The sequence below is a fragment of the Sipha flava genome, unplaced genomic scaffold (genome assembly GCF_003268045.1).
Source record: "Sipha flava isolate LNK unplaced genomic scaffold, YSA_version1 34_pilon_pilon, whole genome shotgun sequence".
In the NCBI taxonomy this organism is placed as follows: Eukaryota; Metazoa; Arthropoda; class Insecta; order Hemiptera; family Aphididae; genus Sipha; species Sipha flava.
The window spans coordinates 2,033,808-2,042,320 of NW_020273045.1; the positions used below are offsets into that span (position 1 = coordinate 2,033,808).

The 8,513-nt window shown below is 29.1% G+C and overlaps 1 pseudogene; it reads left to right on the forward strand.

Annotated features, from left to right (window-relative positions):
• The first annotated feature begins 2,019 nt into the window (after positions 1 to 2,019).
• On the forward strand, positions 2,020 to 3,305 carry LOC112687450 (annotated as a pseudogene).
• Positions 3,306 to 8,513: the final 5,208 nt, after the last annotated feature.

Consider the following 8,513-nt stretch of genomic DNA (forward strand, 5'->3'; position numbering starts at 1 on the left):
GCGTTTTCGTACTTTTCGCCCGCCCCGTCCGGCGTTTCGAACGTTATTGCGAACCGTGCCCGTGTAGCGTAGTCCGTGCCAGGGCCGTCCCGAAGATGAAAATCAACTGGGACGAATAATACGAAAAATGCCGACTGCAATTCTTTTACTCGATGTATGTAGCATATATGATTAACTTATACGTAGTATTTTTACTTTTTAACGTGTATTTACGTGTCAGTGTCGCGCGTTCTTAAAATTTACAATTTCGTTATATATATATATATATTTTATATTGCATAATAGTGGTCATATAAATTTTATTCGTGTAGGTATGCACTGTATTACGAAATATGTAATATTTGTTTTCCGCGAGTAAAATTAAGACCTTCTAGGCTATAATGAAACAAGTCCGACTGCCGAATGGTGTTTTTTGTTAAAAGGGTGAGACACCCTCCCGAGACCCCCCTTCGGGACGGCCCTGGTCCGTGCGAAATACTTGAACATGCGTGCGCGCGCTTTTACCCCGAACGTGTCCCCGGTCGTATGCCGTGCGGTACAACTCAATGCTCATTTAATATGCATAAAATCAGACGAATAAATCATTTTTATCGGGTTTATCGGGGCGCTGTCGTGAAATTTCATAACACGATGTCAGAACGATACAAAACACCAAACAGGTAGGTAACATCTATTATGATGCGTGCGTTCATAATAATCATATGCGCAGTGTCGCCACCAGGATTGATATTCGGAGGCGTGGGGGTGGGGTTGTGAGTTTGGAAAAAAATAAGCATTTTCCGCAGGTGTTTGGTGGGGATAAGGAAGTAAGATTTACTGAGGTTAATGAGTTAAATGTTTAAATTACAAGTTAAACCAAGTTTAACCAAATTCTATTTCGTATTGTGATATCATCGGAAAAAAAGTATTTTACGATCGATTGTGGAGAAATCGTATTAGCAAGGGTATTGATGTTTTAAAGTTGAACGGAACGTTACAAAACGTTTCATATCGTCATGTCATTATTGTTATCAATTATAATACGAATAATATTCATATTTCATTTCAATCAGCCGTTTCGTGTGTTCAAGATAAACCGTTTTTTTTCCTACGTAGAATTTATGAAAATCTCAGACCCCACCCCTAGTTGCGCCACTGCGTACGCGATAGGATATCTGCACTAGTCATGGGAATAATCGAATGATTTTAATAATCAAAATAATGGTATCACACATATTTAGCAAAAGCAAATTAATTGAATTGTTCGAAAAAATTGCGCGTTTTACCCGTTGCCCATTGGGAATACTAAATTAAAAAATCGACTGTCCATCAGTATTCCACTATTATTTGTTTTCAACCGTTGTTATAACTCCCTGTATCGGTAATCGGCACACTAATTGGTTTAATACATATGAATATTTGGATTGAAAATGTATTTCACCTTCACGCTTATGGATAATAATTTGACTATTCGATTGTTTTGATTTCGTTTACTGATCATTCGATTGCTCTCATCACTAATCTGCACGCCTCTTATTTCGCGCGGCGAAAAGCGTTTGATTTTTATTTATTTTCGGCCGTTTAAAATTGCTTACCTTCGGTATGCAAAAGGTACTACATTAAAATCTTTGGTCAACTCGCCCCACAACTATGTTCACCCGACGTGATAAATCACACGACTAATTAATTTCCAACGTAATTTCCAATCTACTATAATTCATTGTTTGACAATAGGTACGCGATGTAACAAAATAATGGAAATCGTTGCGACCTTCGTATCAAAATAGAAAATATTATTCAAATATTTCGGATATAGAGCGCATAAAATCATAAACAACCGGAGATTGAGTTTAAGTTTCAGTGTCGCCAATGTAGAAATGTACAAGACTGATTAATTATTATAAAGTTAACGTAAAAAATAGTACGTACGTAATATCGTAAACAAAGTATTTTTATGGTGAGTTCACTTTTTCACGGTGATTGGTGTAAACCTGGTAGAATAATGGGAATTCGTAGAATTATAGACTTAGTATAAAAATTATGACGACCCTTTCATATAACATTTCAGGTACCTTATCTCCATTAAAACTTACCGTGTGTAATTTATGATAAATGGTTATTCCGATAAGTTTCGTGAAATATAATGGTTCGAAAATTAAATTCTATGAATAATTAATGATGGTGAGAACATAAATTCAAAAATCGCGCGAAGATGATGACGTTGAATGTACGTGTTTTCTATGTAAGCACCGAACTACTACGTGTTTGTGGAAAAATAATAATAATAAATACATTTTACTTTCGTAATAGTACTACTGTAGTAGTAGTTATTTTAGTGAATGATTTGAACGATTGTAATCTCTCGATACACATTGTATATTTTTAATTTTTAATTTGACGACCAATTGTGTTATTAAAATAAAAAAAGAAACTATTTCGTAAGACGAAAAACTTTTTTCTTGTTGAAAACTTTTTCAAATTACATTGTCGTAAAAAAATATAATTATTCTTTTGTAAAAAAAAAAAAAATAACTACATCAGAATATACGTGTTTGGTTTGGAATTTGACAAAGTGAGTTGTACGTAGTTTTCCGCTACTTATATAAAGAATTTCAATTTAAAAAAAGAATACTCGTTTAGTATGTGACCTACCGAGCGAAAATTGAGTTTAGTATGTGACTTATTTAGTATGTTAAAACTGGATTTTGTATGTGACCTACCAAAACGATTATTTATATCAGAGATCTCCACACTACGGTTTAATTTGTGTGGAGACGTGTGTGGTTCGTTATTTGAAAATAGTTGAGAAATAGGAGCAAATATAGTTTTACAAATTGATGAACCATTATTGAAAATGAGAAAAAAGTATAACCGAGGAAGACTGCTGCTTGGTCATTGGCGTCATGAACAAGTACAATATAACTCGGCAGATTCTAATTTCTACAAGAAAATCGAATACATCTAATTAATTTACTTACATCAAACAGAAACTACGGTCGCAGAATAAAAGCACCTTGTGTATTCCAATTATGTAGCAAAATTGGAGATAATTTGAAACGAAAGTTTTTTTGTTGTAGAAAAACTTTATTTCCTATTATCGGAAAAGAAATATTACCGGGTTCTATTACAATATCAGACGAATGGAAAGCATATTCTTGTTTGAGTGATACAGGCTATAATCAAAGAATAGTAAAAATTCAAAAAATATTTTAACCCAAATACTGAAGCTTACACATAAGAAGTTGTATGTTCATGGGGAGTATTAAAAATTAAAATCCTATGAAAAATGCGTGGAAAATCAAATGAAATGTTGCCACGTCATTTAGTTATGGCATGGTACAGATCTATTAACAAGCAATGTACAATGTTGTTTTAAACATTTTAAATAATACATAAAAAGTGTATTGTCAAATGTAATTTGTAATAAAATAAGTTTATGAATTTTTTTGTTTTGTTTTTTAGAGTATACTAATATATATATATTATATTCTAAAATCAATGATAATAATAAAATAATCTAACTTTATGATTGTTTTTCAATTAATTATCGGTCCGATAAGTCACATATTAAACAAATACCAAAAAAATATATTTAAAATTATAAATATAAAATCAAAAATAATGTAATGTTAAATTCTCAATATTCCTATCACCGGTGCATACTACTTGCGTCACAGATTATTATCAGTAGGTGGTAATTTACGTCGCATCAAAAAAGGTTCAAAAAAGGTCATAGCCTATTTGCGTCTAAAAGTACCTTTTGAGACAGCCATGTTGCGTCCCACCACAAATAAGCCATAAGCATAGCATAAAATAAGTATTATAAGTAATTAATCACATTTAAATAAATAAAACTATTCAAACTATTTACAGATTATATATACAGTATAGCACTGTGCAAAATACTTTGTGTTATTCTGATCGATTATAGTATACGATATACCTATATCAAATAAAATCTCTGGTCTCTTGGTTTTTCAAAGCATTCAGTTTTATAAATACGACTAGGATTTCTTGGCGATAACCAGAAATTGTCATGGTACGTCGTTTTATTACACCGAAGCAATATAATAGTTGATAATATTAATTTATCGACAGTCGCAGATATTATACCATATAAATAATTTACACATACATTATTATTGTAAAAGATAATATTTATGGGCGCATTTCGCTCGACTTTTATTGCAGGTAAGAAAAATTATATGGTCGAGTTGCGTCTCCAAAACGGGACGCAAGCTACTTGTTGAATTTACTACCTGAAAAATATACCTTTTTGGAGGACGCAAGTAGTATGCAGCCCCTATCACTTTAATACAACCACAGTGTACTTTATAATAAAAAAAAATATATCTTTTAAATATTAATACAATCAACTATGACATTTCTTATATTTGTAGCTATTGTAACTAGTTTTATGTACCTATACATTAAACCATCAGAAGTCTAATTGTAACCGGTCCATCTCAAGTATAAAACATCATTAATCAAATGTTTGATTTTATTAAAAAAAAAAAAAAATTAAATGGTTTAATTGTAGATCATAAAAAATATTGTTAGCTAATTGTAAGTAGATGGGTAGATATATAATACTATTGTTTTAAATTTAATAATTTAGTTCATCAAGAACTTTATTTATTCAATACTAACCATATAGCTCTCTCTTTATGAAAAAAAATATATATATTTAATAAATATAATAATATTAGAATTTAATAAATACCTATAGAAACTAACTTAAAGGAAAAGTAAGGGCATTCTGAAATAGTTCTGATTGGCTTAAAAGTGTGTAGACACAATACACTGCATAAACACGTTAGTATTTCTCTGAATATTACATAGCGTGTTCGTATATTTACATAATTACTAAGTATAAAAAATAATCCATGAAATAATTAAATTAATGATTTGAAATTGTTGGAATAATTAATGTCAACTCGACATGCACTTTTTAAGACTTGAGAATTTCAGAATATTGGTTAAAAACCATACTAATTTTCCTTAATTTTTTGTTCATTAATAAAAATAAAACATAAAAATACATTTTGCATGTTATAAATTAAAAATATAGCTAACATTATCTTAGTTTTTATTTAAAAAGTAATTTGCAATTTGTTATTAATTTATTGTATCTATATTTATTTATTTATTTTTATTTTATCAGAAAAATATAGTTGCAACACTTCATTGTTGTTTTATTGCAAATCTTCTTATATTATACAATGAATACAAATTTTAATTAATATAATGATTAAATCTCTTTTAAGATTTACATATTGCAATATTTATTATAATATAATAAATATTTATATGTCCTACAATTTTAACAAACTTTGAAAATTGTTTAAAAATTAACGACGTAACCAAATTATAATTTTTAAACTCCAAAATTGTTTTTAAATACTTATTTATAAAACAGTTTTCTTGAATTATAAGAAAACAATTTAATACAACATTTAAATTATTTATTTTTAGTTGAAAAAAGAAATAAAATGTGTAATAAAAATTATAGCGCAGAGCTCATTACAAAAAAAAAAAAATTAATATATCGAATAGAAAAAAAGTTATTGCATTAGTCAAATAGACCTGTTACACTCTGTATAAATGTGTGGCCGTGCGTGTATATATGTGTGTATATGCGTTAGTGTGTGTGAGTACTCACGCGTGCGCATTGAGCGAATTCTTAAAAATGTCTGTCTTATTTGCAGCTATGCGTTTATGAGAGACATTTTTTATACTGGCTTAAACGTATCTGAAGCTTTTAAGACTGACAAAACGAAATCAGTAATCCGTTTAAATAACGAAGTAATATGTTTAAGTTTGTTTCGCATATACACGAATCCATATTATAAATCAAGAGAGATTATTCGTCTAACATTTTAAAAAGGTATAGTTTATCATTCTTCAAAAATGTACGATGAAAAAAAAAAACTATTGTTAGAAACGTTTTATTCAATGAATAATTATTTCAATACCACCTACAAAAATGATTTCCAATTGTTATCAAGCCAATCGTGATGTGCCCGAATCATCGCATTTTCTCTTACCATATTACACATGACGTATTTTCGAAATTATTATTAAGAGGGCTTAAAATTTTTTAAAAAGTACGTGATTTTATAATATTATAAAAAATACATTCTAGTTATGAATTAACAATTATATTTTTATATTATTATTATAAATATAAATGAAGGGTTATTTATAATAAAAATGGTAAACGCCTCTTTTTTCCCCAGTTTATCAATAATTTCTTTAGTTATTATGTAGTAGTTTTTAATCTTTGATAACATCGCTAAACCGTAAACTTTTTTTCTTCTGTGAAGGTCAAGACCCGAAAACCAACATCTACCAGAAAATACTCCAATGCGTACGTGCATGCATAAATTATATTATTTTGTGTAAGTTTTTTTATTCGAATTAATCTCATATGCTACAATCATTTGGCACGTGTTATTATAGACTGCATCGTACTTTATTTTATTTTTTTAGGATATATTTTAGAAAACATTAGAATTTAAGTCACAACAGGAGTACGCATTTGATTCCCGGTACATATAATTTTGATTTGTGCGCACATATTTTTTTTTCTTTTTAATTTTCTTTTTTATGAAAGAAAATCCATACTGTACATACCTGGAATAGAAGGATAGTTAAACAGTATGTTTAGCTTTTTGTTGTATTTGGTATAAATATTTTACTTTTAAACATTGAAAAGATTTTCTTGGTAAAAACACAGCTGTTTTGTTAACTATTGCGGCTCTCACACTTGTTTACACAGCATCTAAATAACCGAATAACTAATAAAATAATAATTTTTGTACATCAAACACCAGCAAGTAAACGTATGCAAAAGATCACAACAGTCTGAGATGGTTGTACGCGATTCGTGGTTAAGAAACCTTTAACAATAATATTATCGATCGTGTCCCTAACAATGTTTTGACAATGTTGAAGGTTTCGACTTTTGCGTCCCTTTTCGTCAATTATTACGGTGCTTCGGAAATTAATATACGTCTGAAACATCTTTCCCATATCTCTAGGTCATACGATGCGACACACAACTGAACGCGAAATTAAGGAATACGATAACTTCGTATTTCGGCAAATTAATTAAATTATTAAGCCAAATCTTGCGTAGCACGTCTTTCTACAGTATCTATAAATTCCAATATGTCACACGTGTTATCAAACATCTCAATGTAGATGATAAATCAACATACGAAATGTTGTCTATACATTGAATACTGAGATAAATTAGTGATGCAGATGATTAGAAATTATATGCTTAAAATGCCTAATTCTATTCGAAAACAGATGATGATTTTACATTTTTCCCTGAATACTTTAATAGTTTCGATGAAACAAAATTATAATCGAACGCATTAATCATGACACCTAAAAACGTCAATGGACATATAAATACATTTTATCGACGAATAAATATATAATATTTATCAATGATTCATCGTGTATTAAATAATTATCTTTATATTCGGAGGCGTTATTATAGACGCGTGCCTACAGCGGTTAATCTGAAAAGTGTATTTTGTTATTAATTAATAATTAAAATGGTTTAAATCTTAAAAAAATATGTTTTAGTATTTTAATTACATTTTTTTTGGATACTTACCTAAATAATATATATTTTATAGAGGGTAATCAAATGATAGTTTAGTTAGTGCTGTATATTATTTTAATTATTTAGAGCGGCAATTTTCCACAGACCTACACGCGGGAAACATGTAAATACGCTTTGGTTTGTATAATGGCAAATATTATAGAGTAGAAAGTACAAAAAGAAGATCAATATCCATTTATTTTCGATAAAAGTATGCAGGTCAGAGTTTAAAATGAAATTTTAATCTAATTATAAAAATTAATTATTCCAAATAAATTATTATTTCCGACTAGTTGGCAAATGTAATTTATAATGAATGATAAGTATTCTTATACCATGATAAGTAAATTAATGATAAAATGTTAAATATTCGCATACATAAATAAAAATACTTAACACGTTCAATGCCATTGTCGACGGGTAGTCGACATCGGTAACATTGGCGGGTCGCCTTTGTCGACTACCCGTCGACAAATATAGTGTTCACTTTGATGGTTTATAATTTTTACTGGCTACGAGATAACGGTCTGAAATTTATTGCAGGCGATCAGGTTCCTTCTTACGAATCTAACGATACCATTGGTTTTTAATTTTGTTTATTTTTAGTTTGGATATTTATTTTTCACCGAAATCACGACAACGTTTATCGCCGATAATAATTGTATACCGTATTATTATAACTCAGTTGCAATTTGACATAAGAAAATGGTATAAATAACATTCCCAACACTAACATAATATGCATACAAATTATTTTATGCTATATACACCGTGTTCCTCAGAATACAGGGTGATTCGAAAAATATAAAACTATTTTTATTACGCAATGAAAATTATTTTTAATTATGAAATATTTAACATTATTTTAACCGTTACTCTATAGTTATTTATTTAATAATATATGAAATAAATT